We start from the raw sequence: 22,894 nt of genomic DNA, 5'->3' as shown, positions 1-22,894 counted from the left end.
CCCCTGGACCCACGTCAGCCAGGTCCACAAGGTGGTGCATGTGTCTGGAGTTTATTTTGCAGTGTTTCGAGGCCCTGGTGCGCCACATTCTATCTGCCTCTTTCTGTCTAATGAATAAATTGGAAAGCAAAATAGAATATTATAAAAAGAATATTTTGAGGTTGCGAATGGTGGCATACGCTTTTCATCCTAGCCATCCCCACACACACAGAGGCTGAGGCAGGAGGATTATGATTTTGACTTGGTTTCCCTACTGGCAGCACTGCTCAGAAAGTTGTTTACAGCACATATTAATACGTCATGATTACTCTGGTGACCCAAGAAAAATCTTTTTTTTTAACTTAACTTGGTCACCAGATAACACCTTTTTTTTTTTTTTTTTTTTTTTTTTTTTTTGGTTTGTTTCTTTTTCAAGGTAGGGTGTCACTGTAGCTCAGGCTGGAATTCACCGTGTAGTCTAAGAGTGGCCTTGAACTCACTGTGATCCTCCTACCTCATGTGCTGGGATTAAAGATAATATTACCTTTTATTTACAAACTCGAGTAGATCTAAGAGATGCATTCAGAGAATCTGGATACCCTTTTATCTCAGAGATATAAAATTGCATTCTGTGCTGGTTGGGGAAGTGTGTCATCATAGCTATTTCATGGTTTAAACTTCTGCTTGTTTTTTTTTTTTTTTTTTTTTTTAGTTTTTCAAGGTAGTGTTTCACTCTAGCTCAGGCCAACCAGGAATTCACTATGTAGACTCAGGGTGGCCTCGAACTCACAGCGATCCTCCCACCTGTACCTCCCGAGTGCTGGGATTAGAGGCGTGTGCCACCATGCCCAGCTTTGTATATATTTTTTATTTTTATATTTTGACTTCTGCTCTTTAGAACCTGATTTAATACATGAATTAAAGGAAACTTTCTTCAACCTTCCTATGCAAGAGGAAAGTGTTCGAGCCTAAGAACTCTCTTCCCATCCCCCACTCCCTCTCCCTCTCCTGTACCAACCTGACCATGTTAACCTGGCGACTTGGGGACTGAGTATATCTCTGGGCTTCCCCCAGCCCACAGCACATCTTCGCAGTTTACTGACCCAGCCAGAGGGGATGCCGTGTCACTGACAGGAATATACTCACTTAAAAGATGACTTCACTTTTGTCCTTTGTGGTTCTTTTAAAGGAAAGCTTGTGAAGCTGCTGTGTGGAATCTGAAACCTCTCTGCCTGTCATTTATAGACTTTCAGAAAGTGTTGTTCCGGTTCTGTGATTTTCTGCTGTCTAGCAATTCTCTTAGGCCTGTTGTTGTTGTTGCTGCTGTTGTTTTCAAGGTAGGGTCTCACTCTGGTCCAGGCTGACCTGGAATTCACTATGGAGTCTCAGGGTGGCCTCGAACTCACGGCGATCCTCCTACCTCTGCCTCCCGAGTGCTGGGATTAAAGACGTGCGCCACCACGCCCAGCTTTGTACTTTGAGATCCCCTCTCCCCTGTCCAAATTCTGCTGTGAGTCTTCTTTGGTGTGGTTATTGGTATTCATTTTGGGGACCAAGAAGCCTCAGTCAGTCTGCAGGGTGGGACATGAAAACATGGTGCCTCAGGCTATTTCCATTCACTCTGAGGCTCTTATACTCTTTCCACACCTTCTTCTGAAAAGTTCCTGGAGCCTTTGAGGCAAGACAGGGGTCTGATTTAGTATTGTTTTCCCTATCTTTTTTTTGGTTTTTCGAGGTAGGGTCTCACTCTAGCTCAGGCTGACCTGGAATTCACTATGGAGTCTCAGGGTGGCCTCAAACTCATGGCAATCCTCCTACCTCTGCCTCCCAAGTGCTGGGATTAAAGGCGTGCGCCACCACGTCTTTTCCCTGTCTTGATGAGATCTGAGTGACCGCGTTGTCTGTTGCCATTTTCTTGAACTGGTTTTCAGATTAGCCTTGAGAGAGTGTTTACGTCACTGCTTCCCCTGGAATGATTTCCGGGCCTGGGCACATGAGGGGGAGGTGACTCGTCTGACTCATGATGTATTCATCAGTACCCTGGTTTTCTCCAAAGGTGAGAACAGTTTGAGTTAAAGTGAATAAGTATAGTTTCTGGAGACACTTATTAATATGTGTATCCACCTTTCTTAGGTAAAAGGAAGTGGAGGTTCTCTCTGGAGCCTATTGGTTTCTTTTTTTTTTAATTTAATTTTAATTTTTTTATTTATTTGAGAGTGACAGACAGAGAGAGAAAGATGCGCCTCCTTGTACATCTGGCTAACATGGGTCCTGGGGAATCGAGACTCAAACCGGGGTCCTTAGGCTTCACAGGCAAGTGCTTAAACACTAAGCCATTTCTCCAGCCCCCTATTGATTTCTTGTTCTAGAGCCAGATGTGAGTTCTCCCCCACTGAACAAGACTCATGTCCGTTCTGTGAGCACTTGGTCACCTGCACCAACTGTGGGTCACCGTGGCCCATGTGCTGGCTTCCTGTTTGGCTGGTTGATTTTGTCACTGGCATGTTCTCCTGCTTTAGCCAATCCACTGGGAGCTATTAGCCTCCGGATGTCGCGTCCGCCTCGACCAGCAAGGAAGACACAACCACCAGTTCTTCTTACAGCAGTTTATTCAGGCAACTTCAAGCTTCATTTCCCCCCCCCCCCCAGCCTCAGGGGGGGATTCCTTATAAGCGCACTCACTCCGCCCAATCACTCCAGGCTACGCAACCTCTCCAGGTAAGCATCAGAAGCCAATGAGCAGCGGTGAGGGCGAGCTCCTCCAAATATGGACTTGTTTGTCCCAAGCAGAGAACTTCCGTCAGGCGCCGTCTTTAGGGCTTGGCCAGAGGGGCTCTCCACATCCCGACACTGTCACAGCACTGTGAGGGCAGCCAGGAAGGAACTGGAGTCCCTGTCTGTCCCAGCGCAGTCACTTGATGTCCTGTGGCTGCAAGCTGTGGGGTCTCTAGCGGTGGGAACTTACCTTTTAGCTCTGGCAAGTCACTGAGTGTAAGCTTAGACAACGGCTTGTATTATTTTGGAGCTATCATATCTCCCTGACCAACAGAGGATTGTGCTGTGGAACCCAGCTTGGGCCCTGGGAATTATCAGCCAGAGTCCAAGGTTTTAGGGTTAAGCTCTCCTCACCTTTTATGGGGATCTTCTGATCCAGGTCCCCCTCCCCACTATTGAGGGTAGTGACTTGTAGAATCATGCCCAGGAAGAAGGTTTCTGTAGGATTGCTGCACGTGGCTGTCGGTTTTACGTCTCTCTCCTCATTCCCCTTCGTCTACGCTCCCAGGCCTTTCTATACCTTCCTTCTTTTTTCTTTCTTCCCTTCTTTCCTTTCCTAACTCCCCTTTTTCCTAACCTCATTCTAGTATCATAGGCCTACATTTTGAGAAGTTGTTAAACACGTGCACTTTTTTTTTTGTTTGTTTGTTTTGTTTTTCGAGGTAGGGTCTTACTCTGGTCCAGGCTGACCTGCAATTAACTGTGTGGTCTCAGGATGGCCTCGAACTCATGGTGATCCTCCTACCTCTGCTTCCTGAGTGTTGAGATTAAAGGCGCACATGCACTTTTTAATGAAGACCAAAGGAGAGAGCAATCGACCTCATCTTTCCCATGAGTTCACATTGTGCTACATTCTCTTCAATCACAGTCTCATCCTTTACTTAGTGCTTAGCTCATGCCACAGGGACGGCTGTCTCTGCATTTGTTCATCCCTGGGGATTATTGGCTGCTTAAGTTGAGTTCTGGTGGAATTTAGCCCAATTGGTATGAAGTTTTACAGTTGCTTCTCTCCCACAGTTTTTTTTTTTTAATAATATTTTATTTATTTATTTCAGAGACAGAAAGAGGCAGAGAGAGATAGAAGAAGAGAATGGGCGTGCCAGGGCCTCCAGCCACTATAAACGAACTCCAGATGCACGTGCCCCCTGTGCATCTGGTTTATGTGGGTCCTGGGGAATTGAACCAGGGTCCTTTGGCTTTGCAGGCAGATGCCTTAACTGCTAAGCCATCTCTCCAGCCCTCTACCACAGTTTTTACTTTGATCTTGTTGTAGTTACGTTCACATTGCTGGGACAAAGAACTTGACCAAAATCAGCTGATGGGAAGAAAGTTTTTTTTTTTCTTCCTTTTTTCCTTTATTTATTTGTTTATTTGAGAGAGAGAAAGAGGCAGAGAGAGAGAGGTGGGGGAGAATGGGCACGCCAGGGCCTCCAGCCACTGCAAATGAACTCCAGACACATGCGCTCCCTTGTGCATCTGGCTAACATGGGTCCTGGGAAATGGAGCCTTGAACCGGGATCCTTAGGCTTCATAGGCAAGCGCTTAATGGCTAAACCATCTCTCCAGCCCATTTTTTTTTAATTATTTATTTATTTGACAGCGAGAAAGACAGACAGAGGGAGAGAGAGAGATTGGGCACGCCAGGGCTTCCAGCCTCTGCAAACGAACTCCAGACGCGTGCGCCCCCTTGTGCATCTGGCTAACGTGGGACCTGGGGAACCGAGCCTTGAACCGGGGTCCTTAGGCTTCATAGGCAAACGCTTAACCGCTAAGCCATCTCTCCAGCCCCAGCCCATTTTTTTAACATATATTTTTAAATATTTTAATATTTACTTATTTGAGAGAGAGAGAATGAGAGAGAGGCAGAGGCAGATAGAGAGAAAGAGAGAACGGGCGTGCCAGGGCCTCTAGCCACTGCAAAGGAACTCCAGACACATGTACCACCTTGTGCATCTGGCTTACGTGGGTCCTGGGGAATCAAACCGGGGTCCTTAGGCTTACAGGCGAATGCCTTAACCGCTAAGCCATTTCCTCAGCTGTAAACATATTTTTATTTATTTATTTATTTGAGAGCAACAGACACACAGAGAAAGAGGCAAATAGAGAGAGAGAGAGAAAGAGATAGAGAGAGAGAGAGGGAGGGAGAATGAATGAGAGAGAGGAAGAGGCAGATAGAGAGAAAGAGAGAATGGGTGTGCCAGGGCCTCCAGCCTCTGCAAACAAACTCCAGATGTGTGCGCCCCTTTGTGCATCTGGCTAATGTGGGTCCTGGGGAATGGAGTCTCTAACTGGGGTCCTTAGGCTTCACAGGCAAGTGCTAACACTAATTCACTTTTTTCTTTCCTCTTTTTTTCCCCCCCACCACAGGCTTTTGATTAGTTTTCAGTACCAGGCATATATTTCCCCCCATGGGGTGGGTCTCCAGTTCAATTAGAGAGCAGTTGGTTTTCCCCCATAAAAGACATGCCACTATTGCAACCTGTTGGCTCATTTGGCTTATGTGGCCAAACTTGAGGCTGGCAATGTCCACTGCTTTCACCACTGACAGCTTCTGTCTCCATAAGGCTGCATGCAGTGCAACATTTTCCAACTTTCTGTCAGCTGGCCTACTGGGAGAAGGTTTTCAGCTCAGTCCTGGTTTGATTTCATGGTGACCTTGCAGCCCAGGAATGTGGAGTCTTCAGCAATAGGATCTTATCATCTAGTCCTGGTGGGAAAACAAGAGCCTTGGCAATAGCCTGTAATAATTTGGGGGCATCAGATCGATGATGACCATGGACGGCGTATGAGTCAGTCGATGACTCCTGGTCTGGAAGTCTGAGGTCCACACAGTAAAGCATCTAGAACAATACCTGCATTCTGAGGGTTCAAGGGTTAGATGTTAGTTAAGAGTGTCCTTGACATTTATGTTAGTTAATTTTTGTTTCATTTGTATACCTTAGATTACTGAAAGAATTATTGTATGAAATTAAAAATTAGTAAGGATACATAAAGAACTTAAAGTTTCATTTACCAACTCTGAAAGCAAATATATGAAAGAAATACTGTGAATATGTGCAAAATGCACTGAAATCAAAGAAAAAAGTCAAGTTATTACAACCTTCATGAAAGGTGACATATGCAGTAAGAATAATGGCTATAAGTCCACATTGGCCTCAGAGTCATGCTTAACATAATTAAAGGAGAAATGTAAAAAACATTGGACAGACTGTCTTTCTCTGTCTGTCTGTCTGTCTCTCTCTCTCCCCCGCTTTGCACTTAGAATGGAATGTCTCATTCTTCTCTGGTTCCAAGGTCCACAAATCAATGTAAGTGTAGTTAAAATTTTACTGCGTTTTGGGGTGGTTTGAAAAATATATTCCTTTTTTATTTTTTAAAAACTTTAATTAATTTATTTGAGAAAGGTAGAGAGAATGAGTGGCAGAGAGAGAGAGAGAGAGTGAGGGGAGAGAATGGGCACACCAGTGCCTCTAGCCACCGTAAATAAACTCCATACGTATGTGCCAACTTATACATCTGGCTTATGTGGGTCCTGAGGAATTGAACCTGGGTCCTCTGGCTTTACAGTCAAGCACCTTAACCACTAAGCCATACTGTGACAATGAAATAGGGTGTTGATGAATTAACACTTGAAAAATTAACGGCAAGGAAAGACATAAGTTCAGGGTAGGCAAAGACCATCTAAATGCTATGAAGTATCTGTGAGGACCAGATTGTCATGTGCTAGAGATTCTTAGTTCTCTGAACTCTGTTAATGAAGTGACGACTTAGTCAAGAAGTGAATGTTGGCAGCAATAGAGAGGAGGAGGGTCAGTGTTGGATCGATGATGAGCATGTGTGGCACAAGTCACGGATGGTGACTGTAGGTCTGGAAGTCTGAGGTCCATTCCCCCCAAAAAATAAGTTGGGGGCATCAAGAGCCTCCCTAGCCAACAACTCACTTACCATCCCCTTAAATCCACCTCTCTCCTCCCTCCCTCAGAGCCCTTTTCTAGCTTACTGGTCCCTGCTACCGATTTTTACTCCAGCTCACACACAGGTCTAACTAGGGTCCACATATGAGAGAAAACATGCGATGTTTGGCTTTCTGGGTCTGGGTTACCTCACTTATTATAATCCTTTCCAGATCCATCCATTTCCCTGCAAATATCATAATTTCATTTTTCTTTACTGCTGAATAGAATTCCATTGTATAAATGTACCACATCTTTATTATCCATTGATCTGTTGAAGGACATCTAGGCTGGTTCCATTTCCCAGCTATTGTAAAGAGAGCAGCAATAATCATTGTTGTGCTAAGGTAGTGAGAAGAGTCCTTAGGATATATGCCTAGCAGTGCTATAGCTGGGTCATATGGTAGATCTATTTTTAGCTGTCTCAGGAACCTCCACACTGATTTCCACCATGGCTGGACCAGATTGCATTTCCACCAACAGTGTAGAAGGGTTCCTCTTTTTCCTCATCCTCACCAACATTTATTGTCATTTGTTTTCTTTTTCTTTTTATTATTAATTTATTTTTTATCTATCTATCTATCTATCTATCTATCTATCTATCTATCTATCTATTTATTTCTTGAGATAGGGTTTCACTCTAGCCTATGCTGACCTGGAATTCACTATGTAGTCTCAGGGTGGCCTTGAACTCTCATGATCCCCCTACCTCTGCCTCCCAAGTGCTGGGGTTAAAGGTGTGCATCACCATGCCCGGCTATAGCACATTTTTTTAATTGAAAATTATGGGTTGGATTCCCCAGTGCCCATGTAAAGCCAGATGCACAAAGTGGATCATGCCTCTAGAGTTCAGTTTCAGTGGCAGGAGGCTCTCAAATAAATAAATAAATATTTATTTATTTTGACAACTTCCATGATTGTAAACAATATCCCATGATAATTCCCTCCTTCCCCCCACTTTCCCCTTTGAAACTCCACGTTCCATCATATCCCCTCCCCCACTCAATCAGTCTCTCTTTTATTTTGATGTTATGATCTTTTCCTCCTCTATGATGGTCTTGTGTAGGAAGTGTCAGGCACTGTGAGGTCATGAATATCCAGACCATTTTGTATCTGGGGGAGCACATTGTAAGGAGTTCTACCCTCCCTTTGGCTCTTACATTCTTTTTACCACCTGTTCTGCAATGGACCCTGAGCCTTGGAAGCTGTGATAGAGATATTGCAGTGCTGAGCACTCCTGTCACTTCTTTCCAGCATCATCAATGCCATCTGAAAAGAAAAGGTTCTCTACCAAAAGTGAGAGTAGCATTAATATATAGGTATGAACATTAAGAGAAGTGCTGACTTGATTCTTGTGCACGGGGAAAGGCAATGAACTATTTTCATCCTTCTAAATATAGATATCCAGTTTTCCCACCACCACTTGTTGAAGAGGTTGTCTTTTCTCCAATGAATATTTTTGGCATTTTTGTCAAAAATCAGATGGTTAAGGCTGGGCGTGGTGGCGCACACCTTTAATCCCAGCAGTTGGGAGGCAGAGGTAGGAGGATCACTGAGAATTTGAGGCCACTTGAGACTACATAGTTAATTCCAGGTTAACCTGGACCAGAGTGAGACCCTACGTTGAAAAACCAAAAAAAAAAAAAAAAAAAAAAAAAAAAAAAAATCAGATGGCTGTAGCTGCCTGGTTTCACATCTGGGTCCTCTATTCTGTTCCATTGATGTACATGCCCGTCTTTGTGCCAAGTACCATGCTGCTTTATTTTTATTTATTTATTTATTTTTACTATGGCTTTGTTATATAGCTTAAAATCAGGTATGGTGATACCACCAGCCTTATTTGTGTTGCTCAAAATTGTTTTGGCTATTCAGTTTTTTATGCTTCCAAATGAATTTTAGGATTGTTTTTTCTGTTTTCGTGAAGAATGCCATTGGGATTTCAATGGGGATTGCATTAAATGTGTAGATTGCTTTTAGTAAGATTAACATTTTCACAATATTGATTCTTCTAATCCAAGAACACGGGATGTCTTTCCATTTCCTTGCATCTTCTGCACTTTCTTGCTTGAGTGTTTTAAAGTTCTCATTGTAGAGCTCCTTCACTTCCTTGTGTTGCAGTCAGGTTCGCATTGCTGCTAAAAATCACCCAATCAAGAGAAGCTTGTGGGGAAAAAAGAGGTTTATTTTTGGTTTACAGGCTCAAGGGGGAAGCTTCAGGATGGCAGGGAAAAATGACGACATGAGAAGAGGGTGGACATCACCCCCTGGCCAACAGAAGATGGACAACAGCAACAGGAGAGTGTGCCAAAAACTGGCAAGGGGAAACTGCCTATAACACCCATAAGCCCACCCCCAACAATCCACTCCCTCCAGGAGACATTAATTCCCAAATCTCCATCAGCTGGGAACCTAGCATTCAGAACACCTAAGTTTATGGGGACACCTGAATCAAACCACCACATTCCACCCCTGGCCCCTATAAGCTACTGTTAACCATCCATGATATAAAATGCAATGCATTCATCCAACTTGAAAAATCCCCATATTTGTTATCAATTCCAGTGATGTTCATACATCCCTATAATCCAAGGTCTTTTAACTAAGCCATAATACAAAAAAAAAAAAAAAAAAAAAAAACCCGCAAAAAACCCATAATGGCACAGAAACATTCACACTGCAAAAGATGGCATTGGGCATAGCAAAGAAACGTACAGTCAATACAAGATGTAAAACAACCAGGGCAAACATCAAACTCTGTAGTTTCAAATCCAAAAATCTAGCCAAAGACAAGTCTCCAAGTCTGATAACTCTAACCAGCAACAAGTCTTTGTCCAATTCTGCCCCTCCAGCTAGGCTACTCACAGTCCTGGAAAACTTCATCAGGGCTGGCAGCTTTCCTTAGCAGCCATCTTGTGGTCCCAGCATCTTTACTGAGTCTTCACTGCAATCCACGGTTCATCCTCATGGCTCAGTCTGGTCTCCATGCAGGCATCCAGCAAACCTGCTTCACACTGCCCATGGCCATTTCCAAAACACAAGACCATGTTGCAAAATCAATGACCCTCTCTTTCCTGCATTTCTTATACTCCACAATACCAGGTAGGGTGCCAATTTGTTAATCCAGGGTGGAATAAAGCAGACTTTGATAAACAGGAAACTACTGGGCTGGAGGAGTGGCTTAGTGGTTAAGGCATTTGCTTGCAAAGCCAAAGGACCTCGGTTCGATTCCCCATGACCCACTTTAGCCAGATGCACAAGGGGCGCATGCATCTGGAGTTCATTTGCAGAGGCTTGTGGCCTTGGTGTGTCCATTCTCTCACTCACTTTCTCTTTCTCTGTTAAATAAATAAATGAAAAAAAATATACATATAAAAGAAAAATAGGACACTCCTTGAGCACTCAGGAAAAGAGTTTACATTCTTCCTGTTGTCTCAGTGCGGGTCAGCTGGCCCAATTTGAAAGGTTGTAATCTCTCAATTGCAGCTGAATGGGCAGCAGTTCACCTAAAGATTTTTTTTCTGTGCCATATCCCTCTGCTCACACCGGTTCTTTTCTATGCAAAGCAACCCTGCATAATTTCTCAGGACAGGGGCATAACAGCAAGCTTCTCACACAAACTGCTAGCCCAGGCCAAGCAAAGCTCTTTCTCACCTTCATAAGCCAAACCTCATAGTCCATAGTTCTTACTGCATTCAGGTCTTTCAGCTTTGACCAGAATAGTCCATCAAGCTGCACTTATAGCACTGCAAGGCATCTCATAGGCTAAGATTTCAAATCCTTCCACATTCCTCTTGAAAATCAGCTCCAAAAGGCCAAAGCCACAAGTCAGGTGTCCAGCAGCAATCCCACTCCTCGGTACCACTTCACTGTTGCAGTCAGGTTCACATTGTTGGTAGAAGTCACCCAACCAAGAGCAGCTTGTGGGAGAAAGCGGTTTATTTTGGCTTACAGATTTGAGGGGGAAGCTTCATGATGGCAGGGGAAAACGATGACATGAGCAGAGGGTGGACATCACCCCCTGGCTAATATAAGGTGGACCACAGCAACACGAGAGTGTGCCAAACACTAGCATGGGAAAACTGGCTGTAACACTCATAAACCTGTCCCTAACAATCCACTCCTTCCAGGAGGCATTAATACCCAAATCTCCATCAGCTGGGAGCCTAGCACTCAGAACACCTAAGTTTATGGGGGATAACAAGATGAAACCTGCACACCTTGGTTAAATTTATTCCAAGGTACTTTACTTAATTTATTTATTTTTGAGGGATTTGTGGGTGGAAGAGATGCCCTGATTTCATCCTCCATATGTTTGTCGTTAGTATATAGGAAAGCTACTGATTTGTGTGTATTTATTTTGTATCCTGCTACGTTGCTAAAAGTGTTTATCAGCTCTAACAGTTTGCTGGTGGAGTCTTTAGGGTCCTTTTGTATAGAATCATATTATCTGCAAATAATAACTTGATCTCTTCCTTTTCAATTTGTCTCCCTTTTATGAGTGTCTCTTGCCTTACTGCTATAGCGAAGACTTTCAGTACTATATTAAATAAAAGTGGAGACAGCGGACACCCTTGTCTTGTTCCTGAATTTAGTGGAAAAGCTTCAAGTTTTCCCCTATTTATTATTATGTTGGCTGTAGGGTTGTCCTAAATAGCTTTTATTATGTTGAGACATGTTCCTTCTATTCCCAGTTTTTGTAATAGTTTTACCATGAAGGGATGTTGGATTTTGTTGAATGCCTTTTCTGCATCTGTTGAGATGATCATGTGATTTTTGTCCTTCAGTCCATTTATATAGTGTATTACATTTATTTATTTGCATATGTTGAACCATTCCTGCATCTCTGGGATAAAGTCTACTGGGTTGGGTTGAATAATCTTTCTGATCTATTGTATTTTTTTGCTAATATTTTGTTCAAAAATTTTGTGTCTATATTCATGAGGGAGATTGGTCTGTAATTTTTGTTTCTTTCTTTTTATTTTTTGTTCCTTGTCTGGTTTTGGCATCAGAGTGATTCTGGCTTCATAGAAGTTGCTCAGTAGAATTCCTTCCCTTTCTATTTTATGGAAACGTTTGAGAAGCATTGGTGTAAGTTCTTCTATGAAGGTCTGGTAAAATTTACCAGTGAATTCATCTGGGCCTGGACTGGTTTTAGTTGGGAGACTTTTTATAACTGCTTGGAGCTCTGTACTTGCGATAGTTCTATTTAAATGGTTTATCTCATCTTGATTTAATTTTGGTAGGTCATATGAATCAAGGAAATCATCCATTTCTTTCAGATTTTAACTTAGAGGCATATATATTCTTAAAGTATATCCTTATGATTTTCTGAATTTCTTTGGTATCTGTTGTAATCTCTAATTTTATTAATTTTTGTTTCTTCTCTTTCTTCTGGTCAGATTTGCTATAGGCTTATCAGTCTTGTTTATCCTCTCAAAGAACCAACTCTTTCATTGATTCTTTGGATTTTTTTTGGTTTCTATTTCATTAATTTCTGCCCTAATCTTTGTTATTTCCTCCTGTCTACTGAGTTTTGGTTTGTCTTGTTCTTCTTTTTCCAAGGCCTCAAGGTGAAGTATTAAATTGCTTACTTTTGAACTCCTTTTTTTTTTTTTTTTTTTTGAGGTAGGGTCTCACTCTAGCCGAGGCAGACCTGGAATTCACTATGGAGTCTCAGGGTGTGCTGGGCCCTGAAAGGCCCAGGCATGAGGCCTAGTGGAACTTCCTGAGCCTAGCTAAAGTTTGGTGACCTGTCTCTGGCCAGCTATGACTCAGCAGGATGCCTAATGGCTTCTGGCCTGCTACTTCCTCGTGGTAATTGTAATTACCATTTCAATAGTTAAAGTTTACTATTGGCCCTTACCTCTTCCCCCACCCTAAAATCCCCGCCTTCATCCCCAACATGATATAGGCAACTGCTCAGAGTAATAAAGTGAGTTGTTTCTGCATTGCAAAGACTCCCGACTCAGTGTGGTTTGTCTCCGGTGGCCAGGAGAGGTTTCTGAGTGTCTGACACTCATCATCCCCTCAACCCCTAGGGAGGAACCAGCAGGCCTGGTCCTTCCCTTGGCACTACCTGTGTGGGAAGGAGTCCCGCATCTGGCACCCAACGTGCGGCTCTGGGACCCCGACAGACTAGTGCACCCCATGAGAGGCAGTCATTGAAGAGGTAATCGGTGTGTGCAGGTGAGCGTACCCTCATGAGCTATGAGGCAGTCTTCATATTTAGTGCACTAAACTTTGCTTCTATAACCTGTACCTACTTGTCGACATCTCTTCGTTCCCTTTCTCTTCCCTTCACCTTTGGTTTGCTAGTGACTTTTGTATTTCTAAAGGCTCGTGCTTCTCTCTCTCCCTCTCTCTGCTTGGGCCTGTGAAGTCAGGCCAGCTTTTTCTGCCATTATGGAACTTCACCTGGATCTGTAAGCTTCAATAAATATTCCTTCCTCCATAACTGTACCTGGTCTGGACGTTTATCTCAGCAAACCTAAAGCTGTCTGATGAGCGGAGATGAACCTGACCATGTGGATGTTAATCTTTTGGAACCTTTATTTTAAAGAAATAGACATTAACTTAATGCTTACAACTAAATGTGTCTTCTGGAGTGATAAGCCAAATTTTATGGACTATTCAGATGAAAGTTTAAAAATTCTAAGTACAGACAACATTAAACTTCAAGGCTTGCCTTATAAGCTTTCTAAGAGGAAAGAAAGACTACAGGGAACCTCATTGGAGCTGGGCTACTGGCATAAGGGCTGTCTGCGTCCTACTGCCCAGGCCCAAAAAGAGTTTAATCAAGGTTAAATTTGTAATAGACTGATATGCTTAGCTAGAGATATTAGATTTAAAAAGTTAAGATTTGTTTTTTCTTTGTTTTGGTTTTTCGAGGTAGCATTTCACTCTAGCCCAGGCTGACCTGAAACTCCCTATGGTGCCTCAGGGTGGCCTAAAACTCATAGTAATCCTCCTACCTCCACCTCCCGAGTGCTGGGATTAAAGGCGTATACCACCACGCCCCAATGAGATTTAAGATTTTAATCTAAAACACCTCAAGCAAGTTACAGGCACTGAGACAAATTTTAGGTTATGACGGTTCAATTTACATTGTTTTAGTCTCTCTTTGCTATGCCTTATACCAGTTAAAAATGTTTACTCTGTGCCTTTATATGTTAAGTGTTTAACTTGTTTAATTTTACAAATCTCAATATCTTATATTGGTCAAGACTGTGGAGACCTTTAAAATTAAACTGAGTACAATTTATAATATATGATAGTTATAAATCTACTGGGAGCCAGGGGCAGAATTTGGTAATTTAAATAGATGGTCCCCCTCCTGGCAGCTTGTGCCTGACCCTCCCCTACTGGGAAATGGCGGGCAATCCACCTCCTGGGAGACTGCCACGTGGCCCCCTTGGACTGACCCAGATGGGGACAGGGGAGACATCTGCCGTCTTGTGGTGACTGGGCTCACTGACCTTTTTCCGCGCCTACTGGGCATTGGCACATGCCGGAAAAAAAAATCTAAACATGCCATTAGTTATATGCTTCAATGTTTCACCACTCTTGGGCTGCCTGATCAAATTAAAACAAATAATGGCCCCTACTTCGTAAGCAAGGCCTTTGTAGATTTTCTCCAGACCTGGAAAATCACACATTCCACAGGCATCCTATACAACCACTGGCAGGCTATTATTAAAAGATATAATCATGGGTTTAGCGGTTAAGCGTTTGCCTGTAAAGCCTAAGGACCCAGGTTCAAGGCTCGACTCCCCAGGACCCACATTAACCAGATACAGAAGGGGGCACATGCATCTGGAATTCCTTTGCAGTGGTTAAAAAGGCCCTGACACGCCCATTCTCTCTCCCTCTATCTGCCTCTTTCTCTGTCTGTCGCTCTGAAATAAAAATAATCAAATTCTCAAGTCTCAATTACAAAAACAAAAGGGGGAATCCATACCCCCACACGACCAACTAAAAATGGCCTTATTTACCCTAAATATTTAAAATTTTTCTAACAATTTATAATGTGTGATGGTTATAAATCTATTAGACCCCAAGGGCAAAGTGTGGTAATTTAAATAAATGGACCCCAATATATTCAATTGTTTATCTTAAGGTGTGATGGTGGGTTTCAGATTTCAATCTAAAGATATACAAAGTGTGCCTAACAGGAGTTCCTAAAGTGTGCTGTGGCTTTAGGCTTGTACTTTTAATGTAAAACTATCCTTCATACAGTTTTAAAGTAGTTCCTGAGAAAGTTCAAACTGTATCTTCCTTTAAGATCTTAGGCTTGATCCTTACCATAGATACATACATAGATACCTGTTAAATATTCTATATACTAGGGTTAAAAGTTAAAACTTGTTTGGAGTGTCATGTGGATTTAATGGATTTGTGTTACTTCTAAAAAATATAATAACAGTTAACAGCATTGGGGAAATACATTTAAGAGATATTTGGCACAATGATAATATTTCCTTAGATCTAATTCAGTTAAATTCAGAGATTTTGTCTTTACAAAATAATCATCTTACTTTTGATGCAGCTAAAGCGGCTGATGACTTAATACCTGCTTTTAAGTCTGTCTTGCCTGGACAGAATTCTCACTTCCTAGATAGGAAGCTTTGCTGCTACAGGTGTTTGTCTTTTGCTTATTCTGTGTCTGCAGCCTATACTCATTAAATGCCTTTTGAGATCCATTATGGATATCCATGCAAAAATACACAGGATACAGCTACAGACCCGACCTCAGTTTCCTGAGACATTATCTTAAAGCCCCTGCAGAGGCTGGTAGTCAAAGACGGGTAAGATTCTCTCGAGTTAGGCCAACCTAAGACAGGGCATGAATGATGGAATTCATGTAAGGCCTAAATATTGTAGAGGACAACCTAAGACAGACACAGTCTTTCTGCACCGAGGCCCGGTGGGGCCTGGTTCATAAAAATATTAAATAAAAAAGGGGGAATATTGTCGGGAGCCATTTTGGCTGGACTTGTATCCATAGCTCTGGGCTTTCAGCAGCAATACTTTAGCAAAACTATAGCAACACTTTAGAAAAACTATAGCACCTACAATAAGCAAGATTATGTATATTCAGTGTCCAAGCCATTTGGCTGGCTTTAACAGTCTTTTATACTGAGAAGTAATTAAAATACAAAAACTCTAACAGAAAGGAGTTTTTCGATAGAAACTTATGTAAAGCTCATAAAATCTTTGTCCATGGGAAAACTTTGTAAAAAGAAAAAGACCCATTTTGGTACCAGTGAGAGACCTAAAATATTTGTCCCAACAAGGGGACACTGACAATCATTTCTCTAGGGAGTGTCCCGCCCCTGAGGACTGTTCCTAAAATGGTCCTTCACCCTGCTAAACTAAATAACTCCCTCCCTTGGGGAGGATTGCTGGCTTTGCCTCCGATCTGGGCCTCTCCGGCTAATTACAGTACAGTTGTCCATACAACCTTAAAAAAGCTGCTCAGCCACCTTCCCCATCCCCGTCCAGCTTTTCCCAATGTTTCCTCTGGGCATTTGGGCCCTTCCTTCTCCTAATAATTCCAGTACTTTTAACAAAACTGAGCCCAATGCTCACCGCTGCCCGCCTTCTGGAATGGTTTATGTTTGCGGAGGCAAAATGGCCTGTAACTTTCCGCCCAGCAATTAGACAGACCTTTGTGCCCCAGCCACCTTAATCCCAGATGTAGATATCATTTCTGGGAGCTAGATTCCCTGGCTAAGGTAGTCCTACAAAACAGGAGAGGACTAGACCTACTAACGGCCAAAAAGGGAGGCGTATGTTTGTTTTTACAGGAAAAATGCTGCTTTTACACCAATAAATCGGGAATCGTCCAAGACAAGATTAAGAGGCTCCAGGAAGACATGGAGAGGAGGTGACGGGACCCCCAGGACAACCTGCTGCGGGCTTACATGACTTCTTTCCCTACCTCCTCCCTCTACCTGGACCCCTCCCCTTCTTTCTCCTTCCCCTCCTCCTTATCCTCACTGTCGGGCCTTGTGTAATTAACAAAATTACACAGTTTATTCACCAGCAGCTAGAGGCAATAAAACTTCATCAGGTCGAGATATCACAGGCTGGCAACTCAGGAATTAAGTTCCTCAGATGACCCACTGCCACCTCCCCTGCCCTCCATGTGACCAGTAACGGGTAAGATCCCCAGAGGGGCACAACCTAAGACAGGCCGTGGAGTGGCTCAGTGAGCTAAACACCTGGTACTCAATGACGGGTAAGATCCCCAGAGGGGGACAACCTAAGACAGGGGCCACGGTGACTAATGCTCTTACAAAAACAAAAGGGGGAGATGTTGGGCCCTTAAAGGCCTAGGCGTGAGGCCTAGTGGAACTTCCTGAGCCTAGCTAAAGTTTGACGACCTGTCTCTGGCCAGCTATGACTCAGCAGGATGCCTAAGGGCTTCTGGCCTGCTACTTCCTCGTGGTAATTGTAATTACCATTTCAATAGTCACAGTTTACTATTGGCCCTTACCTCTTCTCCCATCCTAAAATCCCCGCCTTCGTCCCCAACCTGATATAGGCAACGGCTCAGAGTAATAAAGTGAGTTATTCCTGTGAGTTGTTCCTGCATGGAAAAGACTCCCGACTCAGTGTGGTTTTTCTCCCGTGGCCAGGAGAGGTTTCTGATGCTCATCATCCCCTCAACCCCTAGGGAGGAACCAGCAGGCCTGGTCCTTCCCTCGGCACTACCTGTGCGGGAAGGAGCCCCGCAAGGGTGGCTTCAAACTCACAGCAATCCTCCTACCTCTGCCTCCCGACTGCTGGGATTAAAGGTGTGCACCACCACGCCTGGCTTCTAAATTCTTAATATAGGCACTTAGAGCTATAAATTTCCCTCTTAGGACTGCCTTCATTATGTCCTAAAGGTTTTGGTATGTTTTATTCTCATCATCACTTGATTCTATGAATTGATTTCCTTTTTGATTTCTTCAATGACTCACTCATCATTCAATAGTGTACTGCTTAGTCTCCATGAATTTCTGTGTGCTCTGTAGTTTTTCTTGTTGCTGATTTGCAGTTTAATCTCATTGTGGTCAAATAGAGTATAAGGGATTATTTTAATTTTCCTATATTTGTTAAGATTTGCTTTGTATCCTAATATATGGTCTATTTTAGAGTATGTTCCATGTGCTGCTGGGAAAAATGTATCTTCTGCAGCATTTGGATGGAATGTTCTGTAGATAACTGTTAGGTCCATTTGTTTCATGACATCATTTACTCTAGATGTCTCTGTGTTTATTTTTTGCCAGGATGACCTTTCAATTGATGAGAGTGGGGTGTTGAAGTCACCCAATACAATTGTGTTCGGTGTTATCTGTGACCTTAAGTCTAATAGTGTTTGTTTGATGAACCCATGTTAGGTGCGTATATGTTTAGGATTGTAATGTCCTCCTATTGTTCTTTTAATCAGTATAAAGGCCCTTCTTTATCTTTCCTCAGTAATGTTGGCTTGAAGTCTGTCCTATCAGATAATAAATAGCAACCCCTGCTTGTTTCCTAGGCCCATTTGCTTGAAATACCATTTCCCATCCTTTCAACCTAAGGCAGTCTCTATCTTTTATTGAGAGATGAGTTTCCTGGAGGCAACAAACAGCAGGATCCTGCCTTGTAATCCAGTCTGCAAGCCTGTGTCTTTTAGGGGCATGGAGGCCATTGATATTAAGAGTTATTATTGAAAGGTATGTGTTTATTCTCCCCATTCTTCTTGTTTTGTAGTGCTTCCTGTTACCCTTTACTCACTTGTTCTAATGGCTATTTGAGGATGGTTTATTTTTTTTTCCTGTTTCCTCCTGTGTGTGCTTTGCTTTCTCTTCAGTGTGAAGGATTTTTCATGTGTTTTCTGTAGAGCTGGTTTAGTTGTCATAAATTCCTTTAGCCTGTTTTTGTTGTGGAATTCCCTTATTTCTCTATCAAGTTGGATAGATAGCTTTGCAGGATAAAGAAATCTTGGTTGATGATTTTTAAAAAATATATTTTATTTATTTACTTAAGAGAGAAAGAGGGAGAGAGAGAGAGAAGAGAATGGGCATGCTAGGGCCTTTAGCCACAGCATACGAACTCCAGATGCATGCGCCCCTTGTACATCTGACTTATGTGGGTCCTAGAGAATCGAACTGGGATTTTTTGACTTTGCAGGTAAATGCCTTAACTGCTAAGCCATTTCTCCAGCTCTTGGTGGACAGTTTTATCTTTCAGAACTTGGAATACATTATTTCAAGCCCTTCTGGCTTTTAAAGTATGTGTTGAGTAATCTGCTGTGATTCTGATGGGCTTGCCTTTGTAGGTGACTTGCTTTTTCTCTCTAACTGCTTTCAATATATTTTCTTTGGTTTGTGTGTTTAGTAATTTAATTATAACATGGTGAGGTAGGTTCTTTCCAGGTTATGTCTGGTGTTCTAAAACTTGTATCTGTATTGGCATTTCTTTCCCAATTTGGGAACATTTTTCTTCCATGATTTTGTTGAAAAAGCCTACTATGCCTTTGGAGTGAAGTTCTTCTCCTTTTACTATACCCTGACTCCTTATTTGATCTTTTCAGTGTCCTGGATATCTTGAAGGTTCCATTCATACCTTCCTATTAGCTTGTCTTTCTCTTTGTTGGAGTGTATTAGGTCTGCCACTTGGTCTTCTAGTTTAGATATTCTGTTCTCTCCTTCATCCATTCTGCTGGTGAGACTTTCCACAGAGATTTTTGACTGTGTTCTTCAGAGCTAGACTTTCAGCATGGTTTTTCTTCAGTATTTCAATTTCCTTACTCATGTCTTGTAATGGTCTCTTTATTTCATTAAGCTGGTTTCCTGTGTTCTCCTTCAGGAGTTTGTTTTCTTCATTAATTCATTTGTTTTCTTCTTTGATTCCTTTGATTTCTTGTAGGATTACAGGCACAAAGTGGCATTTTATGTGGCTACTAGTGATTTAGTCAGGTCCTTATATTTATAAGGCAAGCACTTTACCCACTAAACTTTTGCACCAGTTCCTAAAGTAATTTATTAGTATAGCATAACTCTACAGTCCACCTTATACATGGGTAATAATGGATGTGTGATCTGTGGTTTCTTTTATTTTATTTTTGCTGTTTTATTACTTATTTATTTTGGCTAATTAATTTTTCATGAGCTGAAAGCCTTCACAGTGTAGATAAGGTCCTTTTTAGCTCTTGGAATGGTGGTCCTTCATCTGCATGGATCAGAGACTCCCCTCTTCCAGCACTTGAGACATATGTCACCCTGAACAGTGTGAGCTACCAGTGACAGCTAGGCCTTGGGTAAGCAGAAAGAGCTCCATCTCTATTCACCCATCTTTCATATGGGCGCTGATTTTGTTTTTTTTTTTGGGGGGGGAGGTTCGAGGTAGGGTCTCACTTTGGTCCAGGCTGACCTGGAATTCACTATGTCATCTCAGGCTGGCCTTGAACTCACAACAATCCTCCTACCTCTGCCTCCTGAGTGCTGGGATTAAAGGCATATGCCATCATGCCTGGTCTGGGGGTGCTAAATTTTATTCATATCACTAAATAGTTCGATTTGCTTGAAAAAAAAGACAACATTTTGTACCTTTCCAATCCAGACGCAGAGAAAGCCACTGCAGGCTGGTAGACATCAAAGAACACACCTGGAGTGCTGCACAGTTGCAGGGTTGAGCTGGCCCTCAGCACCGAGCAGCCACCGAGGTGAGGAGCAAGAACCCAACTGCAGGAACGTTCTCAGGCCTTTTCTCCACGTGCTTGTTTGATTCCAATCTCCTTTGGGAAATTTGTAGGTGGTACCTTCCTTTTCTTTTCGGTTTTTAGAGACAGTGAGACATAGAGAGGAGAGAGAGAACTGGTGCACCAGGGCCTCAGCCACTGAGATTGAACTCCAGACGCTTGCGCCACCTAGTGGGCATGTGTGAACTTGCGCTTGCCTTACCTCTGCTTCTGGCTAATGTGGGGTCTGGAATGTGAACATGGGTGCATAGGCTTCACAGGCAAGTACCTTAACTGGTAAGCCATCACTCCCATTCCTACCTTCTGTTTTAAATTTTTCTTTTGTTTTATTTATTTATTTTTTTGTTTTAAATTTTGTTTATTCAACCATTTAATATTTTCTTTTAAACTCAAAGATACAAATTTGCTTTAACTAGGGACATCAATAATTAAGCTCTTGATGAGACAGACTTCCATAAACTTGTGTTTTATTTTTTTATAAAGATTTTATTTTACTATTTATTTATTAGAGACAGAGAGGGAGAGGAGAAAGAGAGAGAGAGGGAGAGAATGGGCATGCTAGGGCATCTAGCCATTGCAAATGAATTCCAGACACATGTGCCACCACATGAATCTGGCTTATGTGGGACCTGGAGAATCAAATTGGGGTCCTTAGGCTTCACATGTATGTGCCTTAACTGCTAAGCCATCTCTCCAGACCTAAATTTTAATTTTTATATTAGAGAGAGAGAGAGGGGCAGATAAGGAATGTGTAAGCCAGGGCCACTAGCCACTGCAAACAAACTCCAGATGTATGTACCACCTTGTGCATATGGCTTATGTAGATAATTGGGAATTGAACCTGGGTCCTCAGGTTTCACAGTCCAGTTCCTTAACTGCTGAGCCATCTCTCCAGCTCCAGGTGATGCTTTTTACTTTGAGGAGGAAGTTGTTTACCAGTCTGTGCCTCATGATGAAGCTGGACAGGTTGTATCTTTGCGCATAGTGAGATGTTTCCACATCCTGCCTCTGCATTTGCACTCAAAAACCGAGCCAACTGCTGTCTGTAAAATGGAGTCACCCAGGGTGAGGCAGAGCCTGAGGGCCTCTGTTCTACACCACATGGAGTAAGCCAGAGCGTGGCACAGCTGACCTCCACAAGGCCAACATTCAAGAATGAGGGTGAGGGCTGGAGAGATGGCTTAGCGGTTAAGCGCTTGCCTGTGAAGCCTAAGGACCCCGGTTCGAGGCTCGGTTCCCCAGGTCCCACGTTACCCAGATGCACAAGGGGGCGCACGCATCTGGAGTTCGTTTACAGAGGCTGGAAGCCCTGGTGCGCCCATTCTCTCTCTCTCCCTCTATCTGTCTTTCTGTGTCTGTTGCTCTCAAATAAATAAATCAAAAAAAAAAAAAAAAAGAAAATCCAACTTGAATCTCGCTCTGCCTCTTCTTATCGCAATTTTTTCATTATTTATTTATTTTAAAATTTTTTATTAACATTTTCCATGATTATAAAACAATATCCCATGGTAATTCCGTCCCTCCCCCCTGACACTTTCCCCTTTGAAATTCCATTCTCCATCATATTACCTCCCCATCTCAATCATTGTACTTACATATATACAGGATCAACCTATTAAGTACCCTCCTCCCTTCCTTTCTCTTCCCTTTATGTCTCCTTTTTAACTTACTGTCCTCTGCTACTAAGTATTTTCATTCTCACACAGAAGCCCAGTCATCTGGAGCTAGGATCCACATATGAGAGAGAACATGTGGCGCTTGGCTTTCTGGGCCTGGGTTACCTCACTTAGTATAATCCTTTCCAGGTCCATCCATTTTTCTGCAAATTTCATAACTTCATTTTTATTTACTGCTGAGTAGAACTCCATTGTATAAATGTGCCACATCTTCATTATCCACTCATCAGTTGAGGGACATCTAGGCTGGTTCCATTTCCCGGCTATTATAAATTGAGCAGCAATAAACATGGTTGAGCACGTACTTCTAAGGAAATGAGATGAATCCTTTGGATATATGCCTAGGAGTGCTATAGCTGGGTCATATGGTAGATCAATCTTTAGCTGTCTCAGGAACCTCCACACTGTTTTCCACAATGGCTGGACCAGATTGCATTCCCACCAGCCGTGTAGAAGGGTTCCTTTTTTTCCACATCCCCACCAACATTTATGATCATTGGTGTTCATGGTGGTGGCCAATCTGACAGGAGTGAGATGGAATCTCAATGTAGTTTTAATCTGCATATCCCTGATGACTAGTGACGTAGAACATTTTTTTAGATGTGTATATGCCATTCGTATTTCTTCCTTTGAGAATGCTCTATTTAGCTCCATAGCCCATTTTTTGATTGGCTTGTTTGATTCCTTATTACTTAACTTTTTGAGTTCTTTGTATATCCTAGATATTAATCCTCTATCAGATATATAGCTGGCGAAGATTTTTTCCCATTCTGTAGCTT

At 42.6% G+C, this 22,894-nt stretch overlaps 2 non-coding genes across 2 annotated transcripts; both read left to right on the top strand.

Annotated features, from left to right (window-relative positions):
- Positions 1–5,512: 5,512 nt before the first annotated feature.
- On the top strand, positions 5,513–5,582 carry LOC123463835. The gene has a single exon (XR_006639207.1). It is a non-coding gene; the product is annotated as a small nucleolar RNA SNORD113/SNORD114 family (small nucleolar RNA).
- A 989-nt stretch (positions 5,583–6,571) lies between these two features.
- LOC123463834 lies at positions 6,572–6,641 on the top strand. The gene has a single exon (XR_006639206.1). It is a non-coding gene; the product is annotated as a small nucleolar RNA SNORD113/SNORD114 family (small nucleolar RNA).
- Positions 6,642–22,894: the final 16,253 nt, after the last annotated feature.

This window comes from Jaculus jaculus, chromosome 9 (genome assembly GCF_020740685.1).
Source record: "Jaculus jaculus isolate mJacJac1 chromosome 9, mJacJac1.mat.Y.cur, whole genome shotgun sequence".
Lineage (NCBI taxonomy): Eukaryota > Metazoa > Chordata > Mammalia > Rodentia > Dipodidae > Jaculus > Jaculus jaculus.
Note: the sequence above shows the minus strand (reverse complement) of the source record. Positions and strands in the feature narration are given on the sequence as shown.